Below are 16230 nucleotides of genomic sequence, written 5' to 3'. Positions count from 1 at the left end.
TGCCGCCATGATGAAAATACAAATATTTTATTTATCTCGAACACAGTTACAATAATGAAGAATTATGATAAATAACTTAAGTGTTTATCATATACCATGTATTTGTTAATTGTAATTTGTCTAAATCATGTTCTGTAGTCTAAGTTAATGAATGCAGTTCAAATTACAGGAGATATGGTACACAAAAAACTTTCTTAAGGCTTATACGTGTACTGTATACATGTTCCATAGTCCATACAAACATTTTTATAAAGACATGAAGAGTTGTCGTCGAGTCAATGAATGTTGATTTCCATTTAAATGAAACAGTCTGTGATACAAACTTGTCAAACATGATGAGTTGTACAGTTACTTGATTATAGGGCAACACAAACAAAACCTTACAAGAATCTGTTATTTGTGTATACAGTACCCCATATTTCATTTTTGAGAACAAAAATAAATTCGTGTACAAGGTCAAGGAAACTCCAGTGAAACAAGTATTGCTGAACAGTTGACCAAGAGCAATCAAAAACAATATTTAATGTTCCATGGTATTGTACATGTAAGTCATATGAGAATATTTCATACATAACTTGAGGTAAACTACATGAATTATATGATTTGGAAATTAATCTAAACATTAACATATACATTTGTATGACCTTATATAAGACACAATTTTCAATTTTTTATCGTCTGAATATAGCTGAAATATTGCTGCTCAGACGTTAAACCCCAACAAACAAACAAAACAAACATCAATTTTTTAAGAAGTTTATCATACTATATTTTTTTTTACTTTTTTAATAGATCCATAAATACAAGCTGTTGACTTACATTGTATATCTGTAACTATGGATAAGGAACTAGTTTTATCAGTCATCAGATTTCTTTTGCACAGCATTTCATGAACATGTACAATTATACCACAGTCATGACAGTATGATAAAAGTCTAACCATGTTGGTTTTCAGTATCTCTTTCCATATTAAAAGGAAATATGTTTTGACATTTTCCAGAAAATTTTGGATGCAGCCATCATGTTCACCTACCAATGATACAAGTTACCAGACAAGTCATACATAACAGGAAGCTCTGTTCAAATGAAGTATTATAATAGATTGTGTAGATAGTTGAGGTTCTGTATACCATATTTGTATGTCATGTTTTTTTCTTTTAAATTAATATTGATTTGGGGTGTTCCAAAGGTAGGAACCACCTCTTTTGTTGGGAAATGTTGGACGTAATGTGGAAATTTTTTGCAAAAATGAGAAAATTAATAGCTTGGACCCCCACTTTCAAAGTCTTTTGATTGTTCACTATAAACTCTCATTAGTCAATTTATTTTAGAAATGTATTTGTATTATTTCTACATGTGTAATGTAGACAGATTCCATATGTGTTTATTGCTAAAAATGTAGCACTACAGTTCTCATGACACTTAAATGAAGGTTGTAACATAGACGTAATATTTTAACAACGTAATAATGGGATGTTTTGTTTGAAGAAAAAAAAACATCCAGTGAGCCATATAATGTAGGGTTTACTTAAATAGAGGTCTACTTCAATACAGGAATCATGAATCACAATAACTTTGAGTTTGAGTATTATGTATCTTTATTACTGATTTTTATACTTCCAGGTCATCCATGGCATGTATATGACTGAAAAGAATTCATACATGTAAATTTAGATGATCTTCAATGCTGTTCAAATCTCTGCTTGCACTGTAATGGAAGCTAATATGAAGCTGAAGTTTCTTATGCAAATGTACAAGGTTTAAATGTGTTGTGCTTCAAAAGTAAAAGTCACTTTCATACATGTATACAATAACAGCTATGTATACTTCTTGACAGTACCATCCTGGAATACAACTTATAATCCCTTGTACTGCAAGCTGTCACTCTAACAACTGAGCTAAAAAATTACTTTATTGTTTTCTGTAGATTTAGTTGATTATGGTCTTTTGTAAATAGTTTTACTTTCTTTGCTTTGGGCCTTTTTATAGATTGCTTAATGGTATGTGGTTTGCCCATTATTGATAACCATGTGGTGATTTCACTTGTAGAAGCTTAATCGTTACTTGCTTGGTTTTTTGAATGACTATCTCATTGGCAAACATAAATGGTACATGTATTTAAGTTTTCTACTTATGACTAGTGAGTGCTAAATCTTTCACTGCTTCTCAAACAAGTAATTTTGTGTAACAACTATTTGGCTAAGCAACTGTTGATTCTGTGAGGTAGCACTATGAAACCACCTCAAAATGTCACAATAGTAGAGTAGTATAAAGCAGGATCATTTCATACAGTAAAACATTCTTGTCCTGAAATGCAAGAAATAATTGCAATATGCATTGAAACCACAACCAATCAATGAAAAAAAACAAGTTCCATGGGTAAGTAGAATAAAATATATAAACATTCACAGACCTTAAAAATTTTGGAAAAGAAGGATTTATTGTTGTACTTGTACCTATAATTTACATTGAATTGATCTGAATTCATGATTTCCTTGTACAAACTCTACAAGACTGGTAAATTGTGATTTTTTTTTCACAAGTTAAGAGAGATGTTGAGGTGAGGATAATCATACCATACGCTCATGATGCACCTGTTTCATAGGACATCTTATCGAATGATAATTATTACTCAACTGTGCTGGTAATACCTGTTCATTGATCAGAGGGGGTTGGCACCCCTACTTTTTACCAGAAAATTAGTCATTTACATGTGTAAAATTGACAAAACATGGAAAATAATGTCTTGGCATCACCATCACATTGGCTTGCACCCCTCCTTTTCAAAGTGTCTGGAGTCGTCCCTGTTCACTAACCTGAAAATCGCTTTCATCATATTTTGCTTTAACCGTTTTGCATGAAACAAGTGGCCTGTTTTGAAACTATTTTAATATTCTCCATAAAAGCAATAAAGAAATATATATGAAAAAGCAATACAATGCTTAGGTAGCAAACCATGTTGTACTCCAGCAATGCTAGAGGTTGTCCGCAAGCTATTTTCTGACTTCGTGCCATCCTGGGGTATAGAGGAACGGAATTCCAACCTCTTACGTTGTAAGAGTAACAGGGACGGATCAAGGACAGGCGCGTAGCTAAGGCCAAATTGAAGTGTAGGCAAAATTACGGTTATTAGTTATCTAAAAAAAATGGCAAAATTAAGTGCAGGGAAAAGCTTTTTTGCCTAACGGCGGCTACGCGCATGCAGGATTTTAGATAGGGGCGCACAGTAAAAATTCTGCCGAGCGGAGCGAGGTGACACAAATTTTGAGGTTAAATTTTTGAAATATTATAGAGTAGGTGCAATGTAGATATCTTTTGTTGTAAAATTAGCGAGAAATTTAAAGTTTCAACTTGAAACCGCCTAAATCTACCCCCGACAACCCATGCTTTGCAAATTGTAGGGGGCGCACGCCCACCACTCCCCCCACCTGAATACGCCTCCGAGTAATCATGTTGATTTTTATGAATGGGGGTCGGGGCTAGGATCGCATTTCAAATAGAAAGGCAGGACAATGATATATGATTTTATATAAATACAAAGATGCAATATGCGAAAAAAAAGTTCTGGTTTGAATATTACATAAAAAGATCCAGGACACAAAATTCGACTATATAGCCCCCTTTTTCCCCTTGCGATTCAAATGGATATAGAAATTTATCATTATTTACCTGGGAGGGGGGACTGGTCATTTTGAAATCATATAAAATTTTCTTGACCCCAATGATATTTTCTTATCCCCCTTAAAAACATTTCTTTTTAAATGTGATACCCCCTCTATTAAACATGGGTATGGCGTTTTCATATAACAAATCAAACATTATGCCAGAGCTTGCCGAAACTACGCATAGTTTTTGTATCGCGCTAGAATTCTAACAAATAAACTTCTGGAACAGGGTTGTGTTGCTACAAGATTGAAGTCATCCCTATAGAAATTTTATGTTATGGTCGTCATCATGAAATCGTGGATCGCTACGGTGTATCCATCTGCGTCATGAAAACTGATTTGTTCAACGTGTCATGGTTTTCCTTTCCTCTTCGTCTACCCCGGACTTTTTATGAGTAACTCGGCGGGTGTTTCTAGAAAAGCAGAGGACGCTTACCCTACTGGCGCACCTGGTCCATGCTCCAAGTTTTTAGTGAAGTCATAGTTGCTCATTTGCTTTTGTTAATTTGTATATTTGATTTTAACAAAATTTCATGTTCTTTGTACGTCTGTTTTCCATGTCTTTGTCCCTGGATAACATTCTTATTACCGTTATAACCGTAGTTCCCTTGATTACTCTTTGAAGCAAAGCAGTTTAGATGTTAAAGAATTCTTACAATAAAGAATTCAAGTCTTCAACTCCAAGACTTGATACTTTGGAAAAGTCTGATCAAAATCAATCAGAATCAGACACAGCTCTTGATATTCAAGATATTGGTAAGGAAATTGAATGATCAGCAGATAAGTCGGACCAATTTAATTTAATAACTGTAAATGTTTTAGGTCCTGATGGTTATGTTGATGTGTGAACTTGATTTTACCAGAGATCATTCATGTGACAATGAAATAAAATGTTTAATGGTGGTAAAATATGTTTTAATTTGACTGGTGTAATGCTCTGCTTAACTAAAAATTTGGATCCCCCTTGAAATTCATGTGCAAAAAAATGACCCCCCCCCTCTTTGAAGTTACAAAAAAAAAACTGAACCCCCCCTTTTCCACTTACAGAAAAATATGACCCCCTGGATAGATGTACTTGCTTTGTTTAAATTTTCAAATAAATGTCTACGGTTTGAATATTATTTGTAAATTATTATATAAAGGATGCCGAATCTAGAGGTTTAACCTAAAAAACAAAGCTGTTATGCACGTGGCTAATTACAATATTCGTTATGTTTCGGCTAAGTTTGCAGCCAATGAAATGAACATCTGGTTAGCGAGAACACAGCATTACTTTATATATTTATCGGGCATTTTTCAAAGCTTTTCCGAGAGGAAATAACCGCCATTTTCTTGTGGTATATTTCTCTGTTTCCTTCCCCTTTCCCTATGATATACCCTGACCGAACTTACTGCAGAAATTTACCTTCTAAGAAGCATGACAGGCAGTAACATTAATTAAGTAGAAAAGCATAACTAATAGTCATATTGTCAGGTTATTATGTTAACTTTATGTCAAAATTGTCCGATCAGGCAAGTACAGTTATTTGCCTATAATTTGGAAGCCAAACGTCTGTCAGACATGGGCAAAAGATCAATAAAATTGGACTTGGTCAAGTAAGGCAGTGGATGCTCGTGCATGCATTCGTGGAACATCTATAGGCTAATTGTTCACACATCCGGTTTGAGTCAATACCACACAGAAATGTGACATTTAACAAACTTGGAAGACAATTTTAAACAAATATAATTATAATGAGATAGGTTAGGCATATAACATCCCTACCAGTATGAAAATGTCAGCCAAAACTGTGCACATCCAAAATGATTGTTTTGGAAGATGATTTAGTCTGGTACATATTAACTTAAGCTGCCATTCCTGATGGCAATCACAAGCTAGTGAGTCTTGTTCCGGCAATTTCTCCTTACATGTGAAACATGTCCATTCACACTGATCCTTTATAGAAACTAAAATTTTAAGAACTTCCGATATGTCATCACTAAAGTACATATACATTTTAACAAATGGCGTATACACATAGTGACATTTCCATCCATGATATTATTACAAATTTATGAAACATATGGTAAAGATGATGCATCAACTTTGACATCAGACATCATAACATCTGTGACTTGTTCTGTGTCTGCCAACATAAAATCTATCCATTTTCAAACATGAGTAGTAAAACATGAATAGAAAACTGTTCAGTTTGTTAAATTTGATCACAGTTCGTGAACCCATTAATACCGGTAGTCGTATATTAGTGGATAAGTTCAAAGATATTTCTGTAACAAATTGAGCGTTTCCGTCAAAATTCTTTGGACAATTAGTCTGAAGAGACTCCCTGTCCACGAATGCATGGACGAGTAGCCACTACTGCCCAGTAAAAACTCTTGATTAAGTGGACCGTATGACTGTAAAAAATTATGGAATTTAAAATTGAAACATATAGAAATTTCCAGTAAAATGTTCTTTGGTCAAGTAAAATCCCATCGTTTATTGAACCAAATGTCCAACAATGGTTGAAAGCACTGGAGGTAACTTTTAAAACAGGTAAGAGGGTATGGGTGAACGCCCCAAAAAATGTTTACCCACCCCATTCGTATATTCTGACAATGAAAATTGACACCCATTCATATATATGTGATACATTTATGTAATCCATTCATAGATATGCATTGGCATTTATCACAGAAGGATTGATGCTGTTTGGAGCATATGACATTGTATCTGAAGACATCATTATCATGTCAGAGCTAATTGTATCCCTGCATACTTATCAGTCAAGTGTTAATCTTTATTAACTTTGATGGTTTTAAGGATGATATAACTGATGTCAAATCAGTAACCATGTGTAAATATATTCCCTACTTGCCGAGCTCGGGGTGCAGCCATATTTTATCCTGTTTTTGCAGAGTTACCTCCCGTAAGAGCATGTTTAATTTCGAAGTCTCTCTAATCGATGTTCATATTCGGGTGCAGAAAAAAGAGGTAACTCGAATGAAAATGGAATCTCCAGCAGACAAACACAACGGTATTTCTAAAATTTACAGGGTGTTTCATTTTGTTGGTAGGTTACATAAGGATGATTTTCATTTGTATCCCAGGTAAAGAAAATTTATGGCAGGGTCAGTAGAACGAGAAATTCCCTTTTGACTTCGGAGAGTATTGTCGTTATCGGATGGAAAACCTTACATGTTCCGAATAGACACCTGCTTCAAAGGAAGATAAATGTTAACAAAATGTTTGTCCGCAAGTCGGGAATAGGCTGTTTGAAAATTTTAACCTGAATCACACACACTGCAAATAAAATGCCTACCTTTTCCATATCACTAATCATGAAAAGTAGACTACTATGGGTTGCACATCTGTGCCTTCGCAGTTACCCAAAGAACTTAAGTTACTCCATTTTTCTCCTGAAATTACCCTCTAAACCAAAGTTCAGCAAAAACACTGATATTTGATGGTAAATGCAGTAGTTTTGTATATAGGGGCGACATAATACACTTGCCTTACCATACAGTACATATCATTGTTAATATGATACAGTAGGTTGTATACAACCTAAAGTTTTCATGCACCTTTGATTTGCACCCTTTATCATTCCCCTAAACAAGTCTTTTTTTTACAGGTGCAGTGCATTAAGTTTTACCGCAGGCCTTTCATTAAGAGGTAGTACCAGGTACTTTTACCGTTCTAAACTACTGAAATGTACCTCCAGAATTTTGACATTCCATGCATTTTTATGAAACAAAATGATGAAAAGTACCTCCTACAAACTACAAAACCAAATGTAACTGCATTTAAAAAAAAAAATGAAACTCTTGTAATACCGATGTCAATACGTCCGTCCATACGTACACCCAGTATGAAATAAGACTTATATGAAGCATAAAGTACATTTATTTTTTCCATTGTTTTCAGCAAGAAAGGCTTCTGAAAGAAGAAATTTAGTTCTGCGAGATCAGCAAGCATGAACATCAACCAATACAGCTTTTTCTCTCTTCCAACCAAGGAGGTCACAATCTTATATCAGAGCTAATAACAAAAAAAAAAACAAAAAGAAACGGCAGTTAGGATGTAAGGATTAAACTTACAAATAATGAAGTAGGCTTTGAATAGCTGATACTTGGGGGTGGTTTTGAGTTACTGACTTGTCAGAGCAATTGCAGAAAATGAGTCATTATATCATGTAGTTGGGATGTACAAAGTCTAAAGACAACTTTTGGAAGTCAATCAAAGATATACATCAGACTAATACAGAACAACTTACCTGTTGATCAAAATAATACATCAGTTGGCAGATGTGAGGAAAAGGAGCAGTGCTGCAAATACTTAAAGTTTATTAATATGATTGAACTTAGAAAACATGTAGAGAGTTGCCTTGATGATGATGAATTGCCTGAATTGACATTCAGTTCTAGACAAGCAAATGCAACCATGGATCATGATGATACAGTCTTCATTCAAACCAGCGGCAGAGAGCAGTCTCAGGAGGAAAAGACACACGCAAATGAAACCAGCAATGACATCCTGAATGGCATTAATTATGATATAAATGAGCAAGTTCTTTAATCTACAACTGACAATGAAAGTGAACAGGACTCAGTATCTATTGATGATCAAGCCAATCTTTGTATCCAGTTCTGTAAGGAAAATGGTTTGACAGACCCGACTGGTGTTATCAGATACATCCAATTCATTATTGTAAAGGGTAGAAAACTTGACATAGATGACGAAAGTGCTGCTATGGAAGGTGAAACAAATTCTATCATGGTTGATCGAAACAAACTGATTGAAACAGGATTTCCTAAAATTTCTGGTCTTGCTGATCTTAGAACAACACTAGAAGTACAGTTATATGAAGAGGTAACTAATGTACAGCTGTTATAATTAATCAGATTAATTTAGCAAAGTATCAGTATTTTGATATCATCAGACCCCCCCCCCTTACAAAAAAAAGAAATAATAATAATCTCTAACCAATATTTACAGCAATTTATTAGGAAATTTTTTTATTTGAGGGGTATATAAGAATCACCCTGTCTGTCCACATTTCATGTAAGTGTATCTCCTCCTTAACTGCTTCATAGATTTCGATGAAACTTTGCACAAAGGAATCACACCATATGAAGATGTGCATGTAGGAATATAGTTAATGTCCATTACATTTATTATTGAAGGGAGTTGATTGGACTGACAATTTTGATACATTCCATTCAAAATGACTTTCTCATTAGCGCAACTCCTACCTAATCACTTCATGGATTTTTTTTAAAGCTTTCCATAAACGATGTGCACGGGTGAACATAAGTGGTCTCCAATATTATCTAAGGACTAAGAGAGATAATTGTACTTTGAATTTTGACACATTTGGTATGTCTATCAGGATAGGGGGTATCCTTTTGTAGTATGTCTGGTTTCATGACCAACATTATCAATATTAAATGGATTAAGATTGGTAATTACAGAAGCTCTGGAAAAGAGCCTGTTTAATCATTTTGGCATTGAACAGTATGGACTTAAAATAAAAAAAAAACTACAGGCTCTAAAGAGCCTGAATGGCTCACCTTGTCAAAAATAGTCTTTATAGTTTTCTAAAGCAAGACTCTTGACCTTACTGCACTATTGTCACAAGAATAATTTAATCAATAAACAGCATCTTAGTGATCCACCCTTAAATAAAGTAAAATAAATCTCTTCAAGGGCAATAACTCCAACATTGAGCAACAGAACTTTATGAAAATTTTAGCATAGGTGGGTTTTCCCATGCTGATCAATTTTCCCTCTAGAAAATTAGGCTAAATCTTTTGGTTTTACAATCTTAATTATATTAGTGGTGGCCATGTTTTCGACACATACAATTTGTTAAGGATATCTTAACAAATATTCAGGCAATGTTTGGTTACAATCCATCCTACAAGTTGTCTAAGAGGAGATTTTAAAAAAATCTATTTCAGGACCCATTACTCTGTCATATGTCAACGGATCTTTCTGAAAATTTCAGCATTCACGTATGTTAGTTAATCCCATCATGCTGAACAATTTTAATCCCTGCTAGATTTTAGCTAAACCCAATTATTTTTTAGTTATTTGCATAATTCTTCAATTTGACTCATATGGTCTATTTTAAAAAAAAATGATGGCCCTGTTTTTCACAAGATCAAAAATCCCACACACAGATTACTAAACATGTCCTACATAACATTCTTGCAAAGTCTTGTTTCAATCCATCCACTAGTTTTAGAGAAGATTTTCAAAGTTGGAAATGTAAAATACAGGGGGAAAATCCATTTCAGGACCCATAACTCATTCATTTGTCGGGGAATCTTTCTGAATATTTTGGCATCATGCTGAACAATTTTACGCTACCTGATTTTAACTAAACCCAGCTGTTTTTGAGTTATTTGCATAATTCTACAATTTGACCCCTATGGTCTATTTTCAGAAAGGCGGCCATGTTTTTTGCTAGATAAAAAATTCCCTCAGAAGGATTTTAAAAATACCCTAGGGAACAATCATGCCAAGTTTATTGACAATCTATTGCATAGTTTTAGAGGAGAAGATGTTTTAAAAAGTATATGAGGACAATGACAGACACATAGTGATGGCAATAGCTCATACGGCCTTTCGACCAGGTGAGCTTAAAAGGTTTTAAACTTTTTTTTTTATTTGGACAGACATTATATTCCAGTTTAATAGTATCCAAGAAATAGGTTGCTCATAATGTGATTAATGATTTAGTTTTGGTCCATCAATTTTCATGTTTATTTAATGTTAGAATACTTTTCTAACTTTTCTACTTTTCTAGAATACTTATCCAATCTTAATGTTGATTTTTGTTGCAGTCAGCAGTGGATATGGGAGGGCCACGGGAAGAGTTTTTTTCAGCAATTTTACAAGACATAAGAGACAAGTACTTTGACCCTATTTGTGAATTTTCAGGATACTATGAAGTAAAAGGAAAGATATTAGGCAAGTACGACTTAATATATAAATAACTTAATGTTCAGCAGATGAGTACTGAAAAGTTTATCCTTAGCAATACCAGGTTAATAGACTCCTTTGATTTTATGGGAAATACTGTTGAAGCTCCAGGTCTTTAAGACCTAATGACTTTAAGCTTTTTCTGTGACATAAAGAAAGGGGAATGCAATTCGGCATGTGCACTTGGCGATTTTGTGTCGGTTTGTTTGACTGTAGCATACTAGGTTATTATACCTCTATGGCTCTTGTTAATTTGTGAAGTATGTACAGTTGTCTCATGTCCGACTGTCTGTCTGTCGGTCACACTTTAGGTTATTATACCTCTATGACTCCTGTTAATTTGTCAAGTATGTATAGTGATCTCGTGTCTGTCTGTCTGTTGCACATTAACTTATTATACCTCTATGGCTCTCGTTAATTTGTCAACTATTTATAGTGATCTCGTGTCTGTTTGTCTGTTGCACGTTAGGTTTGGAGGTAGTTTTTATACATTAGGATGTTTGGTCATGTGTATAAAGTGATGTCATGTCAGTCTGTCTGTCTGTCACACTTAAGGTTTGAAGGTAGTTTTTATACATCTTGTTAATTAGTCATGTGCATCTCATGTTAGTCTGTCTGTGTTACGTTGAGTTTGGAAGTAGTCTTTATACCTTTTGTTAATTAGTTTAGTGTATAAACAGAATTTAGACTTCAAAATTAGTTCCTTTTAGACAGTTGTTTGGTACAATTAAACAGATATGTTGGTATTTATACCCCATGCAATCAAGTCGTGAAGGGTATATTTTTTTTACCTGTCAGTCGATCATTAGTATTCCAGACTTTTGTCTAAACACTTGCAGACATTAAGCTGATTTTTGGTATGTGAAACTACCATCATAATAAACAGATGATGTTTAGGTTTTGTTCTGCTGATTTTTACCGAAATTACTTGCCTTGGACTGAGCAAATTTTCATAAATAAAAGTTTTTGGGACTTTTTTTCTAAACGCTTATTGAGCTGATATTTGGTATGTAACTCTAACATGATGAGTATCTATAGGTTTTGTTCTGCTCCGCTGACTTTTACCAAAATTACAGGCCTTAGAATTAGCACTTTCTTTTAAATCAACAGTTTTCAGGATTTTTTTTCTCAACACTCTCAGATATTGAGCTGATGTTTGGTATGTGAGTTTACAATGTATCATGATCAGTTACAGATCAAGTTTATGTAATGTTGAGATTTCCTATGAACTACGGCCCCTGAACTTTCTTTTTTTTCAAATACTTTTAATTTGAGAGTCATATTTGTGTATGTGTGGGGTATATTAGCACGCTCATTAAGGTTCTTTATATTAAAAAGTGTATGTTATAGACAGGTATTCAGGTTATTCATGTTCAGTTAATACAGGTTTAAGTGTTCTGTTTTAGATATAAGAATCAAAATTTAAGGTCACTGATAACAAATTAGTATTAGATATTAAGGTCATTCGTTCACTTGTTACAGATTTTATGCATGGAAGTACAGAGTTTTTTTTCTTATTCTTCTTTTTCAGGACATTTGTGTATCTAGTGGTGTTGAAGAATTTGTCAAATGGAATCAAAGTTTGCTTTCATCTCAATTGTTCCATGTTCATTTTGACTGTGTATATATCATCTTCCAGTACTATGTGCATGAGGCTGTTTGAGATTATGGCATTTCATCATCATCGGTAAATTCAGCAACTGGGGACCTACCATAGAATTTCTTCTCTTCAATCTTCCAGAATTGATTTCAACTCTCCCTTTCCAAAGACAAATGTAACACCAGCTTGACCTCTTGAGTATTCTAAAATATATTTAGACCCTCCTTTTTTTATACCAGCCTAACCCTCTTTTTTTAAGACCAGCCTAACCTTTTTTTTCAGACCAGCCTAACCCTCTTTTTTTAAGACCAGCCTAACCCTTTTTTTTAAAGACCAGCCTAACCCTGCTTTTTTTAACACCAGCCTTACCCTCCTTTGTTTAAGACCAGCCTAATCCTGTTTTTTTTAAGACCAGCCTTTCCCTCTCTTATTAAGACCAACCTAACCCTCCCTTTTTTTTAGACCAGCTTTAAGCTGCTTAAGGCACAAACTAAACTGATGAAGGAATGTCACAATATTTATTTATTTTAATTATAAGCATTATTTTATCAAAAATACATAGTGAGAAATCTGTCTAAACCTATATATTTCAAATTTAAAATTGGCTCGGTTAAGACTTGTATCGGTGGTTGGTTTTCTAAGGTTCCAAAATGTACACTTACACTGACATGAAGATCTTTAAAAAGTGTTTGGTTTAGACAGGTTTCACTGTATATGAAACCATCTTAGTTTTGTGTCAAATAAACTTTTTTTTAATGTGAAGTGAAAACTTTCTTGAATTACCTCCCTGAGACCTTTTTTAGCTTCTCTCAAATTCTCTTTTAATATTTATAATGATTATATTTGAAAAGTTCTTATACAACCCAAGGAAAACTTAAGTCCAACACTGTATCCAGGTAAGGCACTGAATCTTTTTTTAATACTGAAAGGAAAGGGGGTGGGGTCAGATAATGTGGAGAAAAGTAATTTTTCAAATTTTAGCTATTTTTTCTCAAGCATTGACAGAAAAAAAATATGAATCAATATTTCCTTATTACTTTACAATGGAAATTTACAAATATTAAAACATGGCCTTGTTAATTGCCTTTTTTTTCAACCCGAGATCTTGATATTGGTGGGTCAGACAATATCAATCAAGGGCTGATAACAAGGGCAATATTAAAATGGCTGTACATATACTGTTTATCACATGCATGTTTTTACCAGTAACAGATTATTTATCAATTTTTCTTTTTTTTCGGACAGAAAATTATAAAAGACTAGCAGATAAATGATGTGGTCTATTCTATGTTTTTACTGCATTTGACTTTTCTTTGTGTTTATAGCAGAATCTCTCTTCATTATGACAGGTGATTATTGTTTATCACCTATTCAGCATAAAACGAAGAAAGAAGAAGTGCGTAAAATAAAAAAAAAACTTTGAAAAATTGAATTTTGCCTAAACGAGGTATAAAAAGTAGCCAAAAAATACAAAAATGCTTCAGTTTATTTCTTGGCGACAAAAAGATTCGGAAATGGGAGGTATAAGGGTACCTGAAAATCATAGTTTGGTTGAGTAATGGGGGTGGGGGGTGCACAGGGGTTATATCAGTCACATGCTATAGGTCCATGTTCCTTGTACCAATTGTTAGGCACATACCATTTTTGTACTGAGGGGGGAGGCTTGGTTTGTTATGTAAAAGTTAAGAATACTCCAAATTTTAGCCAAACTTATTTTACTCAGTCATTGTTTGTTTCTGATTCGTAATTAGTTCAAGTTAAAACCCTTAAAATCAATCCCAGCCTTCCTTTAGCGGTTTAATTTCATGAAGATCCATACACTAAATGTATACTCAAGTTATTGTTCAAACATGAAATATCTACAGACGACAATAACAAAACTGGCGATCACATGATACCATTATTCCACCGCAGACGACAATGACAGCAGCATGATACAATTATTCTACCGCAGTCAACAATGACGAAACTGACCACATCATACCATTATTCCACCACAGACAACAATGTCGAAATTGACTATAGCATGATACCGTTATTCCACCGCAGACAACAATGACGAAACTGACGACAGCATGATACCATTATTCCACCACAGACGGCAATGACGAACTGACGACAGTGTGATACCATTATTCCACCACAGACGACAATGATGACACTGATGAGAGCGTGGTACCATTATTCGACCACAGACAACAATGAAGAAACGGACTATAGCTTAAACCAATATTCCACCGCAAAGGACAATGACGAGACTGACGACGTCATGATACCATTATTCCACCACAGACGACAGCGTGATACCATTATTCCACCAGAGGACAATGACGAAACTGACGACTGCATGATACCATTATTCCACCGCAGACAACAATGACAAAACTGACATCATGATACAATTACTCGACAGCTGACGACAATGACGAACTGACGACAGCATGATACCATTATTCGATGGAAGACGACAGTAACGAACTGACGACAGCGTGATACCATTATTTCACCGCAGTCAACAATGATGAAACTGACTATACCATGATACCATTATTCCACCACAGACGACAGCGTGATACCATTATTCCACCAGAGGACAATGACGAAACTGACGACTGCATGATACCATTATTCCACCGCAGACAACAATGACAAAACTGACATCATGATACAATTACTCGACAGCTGACGACAGCATGATACCATTATTCGATGGAAGATGACAGTAACGAACTGACGACAGCGTGATACCATTATTTCACCGTAGTTAATTATCTGTTTCAAACTTTTCTAGTGTAAAATGTTGTTATACTAGTGAAATTGAAAGGAACCCTCTTTAATAAGGTCTCCAACATGAACCTCTTTATTACATGTTGGTACAATCAGGAAGACACGAAACATATCATCATCAGACGGTAGCGATAAATTGGACACATCTTGACAAAACATTAAGATTACACTTTAACAGCCCTTTCATGGACACTAGTGTGAAAGCCAAGCAGAGATAACGTGGCGTCAGACCATTGTGTTGGAAATGCGCAAAATTAACCCCTTATGGGAACATCTTCAGAAAATCGCCAGAGACAAGCAAGGACATTAAAACTACCCACTAAGGGCAAACAAAAAGAGATTTTCGTAAAATATGTTTTATTTTTTTACATCAGTAGTCTGAATACTATGACAAGACAATTTACACAAAAAATATCAGATTTGCTTGGATTAGAAGTGAAATTCGGGATACATGAAAAATTCAAGAGCAATAACTCTTCTCTTCTAAAGTTAAATAAAATCAGACTAATTATGGAGGACTGCAATGGCTTGATAATGTTTCACAGTAATTTTGAATTGAAAGCATATCTAATTGACCCATGATCAAAATTGACATATATGCATTACTAAGTTATTGCAGTAGTAACATTAGAACCTTAACTTCTATAGCATTAAAAAAAATTACAAAAATATTAAGTGGTAAATGTTGTTAAAATATTGTAATAAAGTCTACAAAAAAGAATAAACAAACAAAAAACAAAAAAAAAACAACAAAAAAAAAAACATAAGTCCCCACTATTATAAAAAATCTTGATGATTCGAACTGAAACAAAATCCTACTATTGATGAATGGTGGACAGCATTGACATGGAAGCAAAATGGATTATCTCCCTTAGAACTACAATGTAATACAATGTACTATAGAATTATTAATATTATTGGACTGGATCTCTATTTAAACTAAATAATTAACTGTAAGATTTTGAAATAATCAGGAAAAAAGCATGTCCAAACCCATGTTCGAAAACGAAATTTTTGACAAAAAAGGGGTGCACAATGGCATACATTAACAAATAATCTGTGAAAGTAACATCAACTTCGATTTAGCGGTCTCAGAGGTGTTGCAGATTTGAAGAGTCCCATCCCCTGCCCACCCTCATTGCCCGACAAATTTAGCATCCGAAAAACCCAAAGTTCATTCAGATGGAAAAACAAAATAAGAGGTGGCA

The 16230-nt window shown here is 34.3% G+C and overlaps 1 long non-coding RNA gene across 4 annotated transcripts; it reads left to right on the top strand.

Moving 5' to 3' along the window:
• The first annotated feature begins 5031 nt into the window (after window positions 1-5031).
• Window positions 5032-12997, top strand: LOC148596974 (uncharacterized). 4 transcript variants are annotated; one of them, XR_015919046.1, is made up of 5 exons: window positions 5038-5139; window positions 7280-7330; window positions 7573-8517; window positions 10497-10623; window positions 12167-12997. It is a non-coding gene; the product is annotated as an uncharacterized LOC148596974 (long non-coding RNA). The 4 variants fall into 4 exon arrangements; XR_015919045.1 differs by lacking the exon at window positions 7280-7330 and having other exon boundaries at window positions 5032-5139; XR_015919048.1 differs by lacking the exon at window positions 7280-7330 and having other exon boundaries at window positions 5038-5092.
• The last annotated feature ends 3233 nt before the right edge of the window (window positions 12998-16230 follow it).

Source organism: Perna viridis, chromosome 15 (assembly GCF_037379345.1).
Source record: "Perna viridis isolate PV_CMFRI_1.1 ecotype Kerala chromosome 15, ASM3737934v1, whole genome shotgun sequence".
Classification (NCBI taxonomy): Eukaryota; Metazoa; Mollusca; class Bivalvia; order Mytilida; family Mytilidae; genus Perna; species Perna viridis.
The sequence above is the reverse complement of the archived record's forward strand: the minus strand, read 5'-3'. Positions and strand labels throughout refer to the sequence as shown.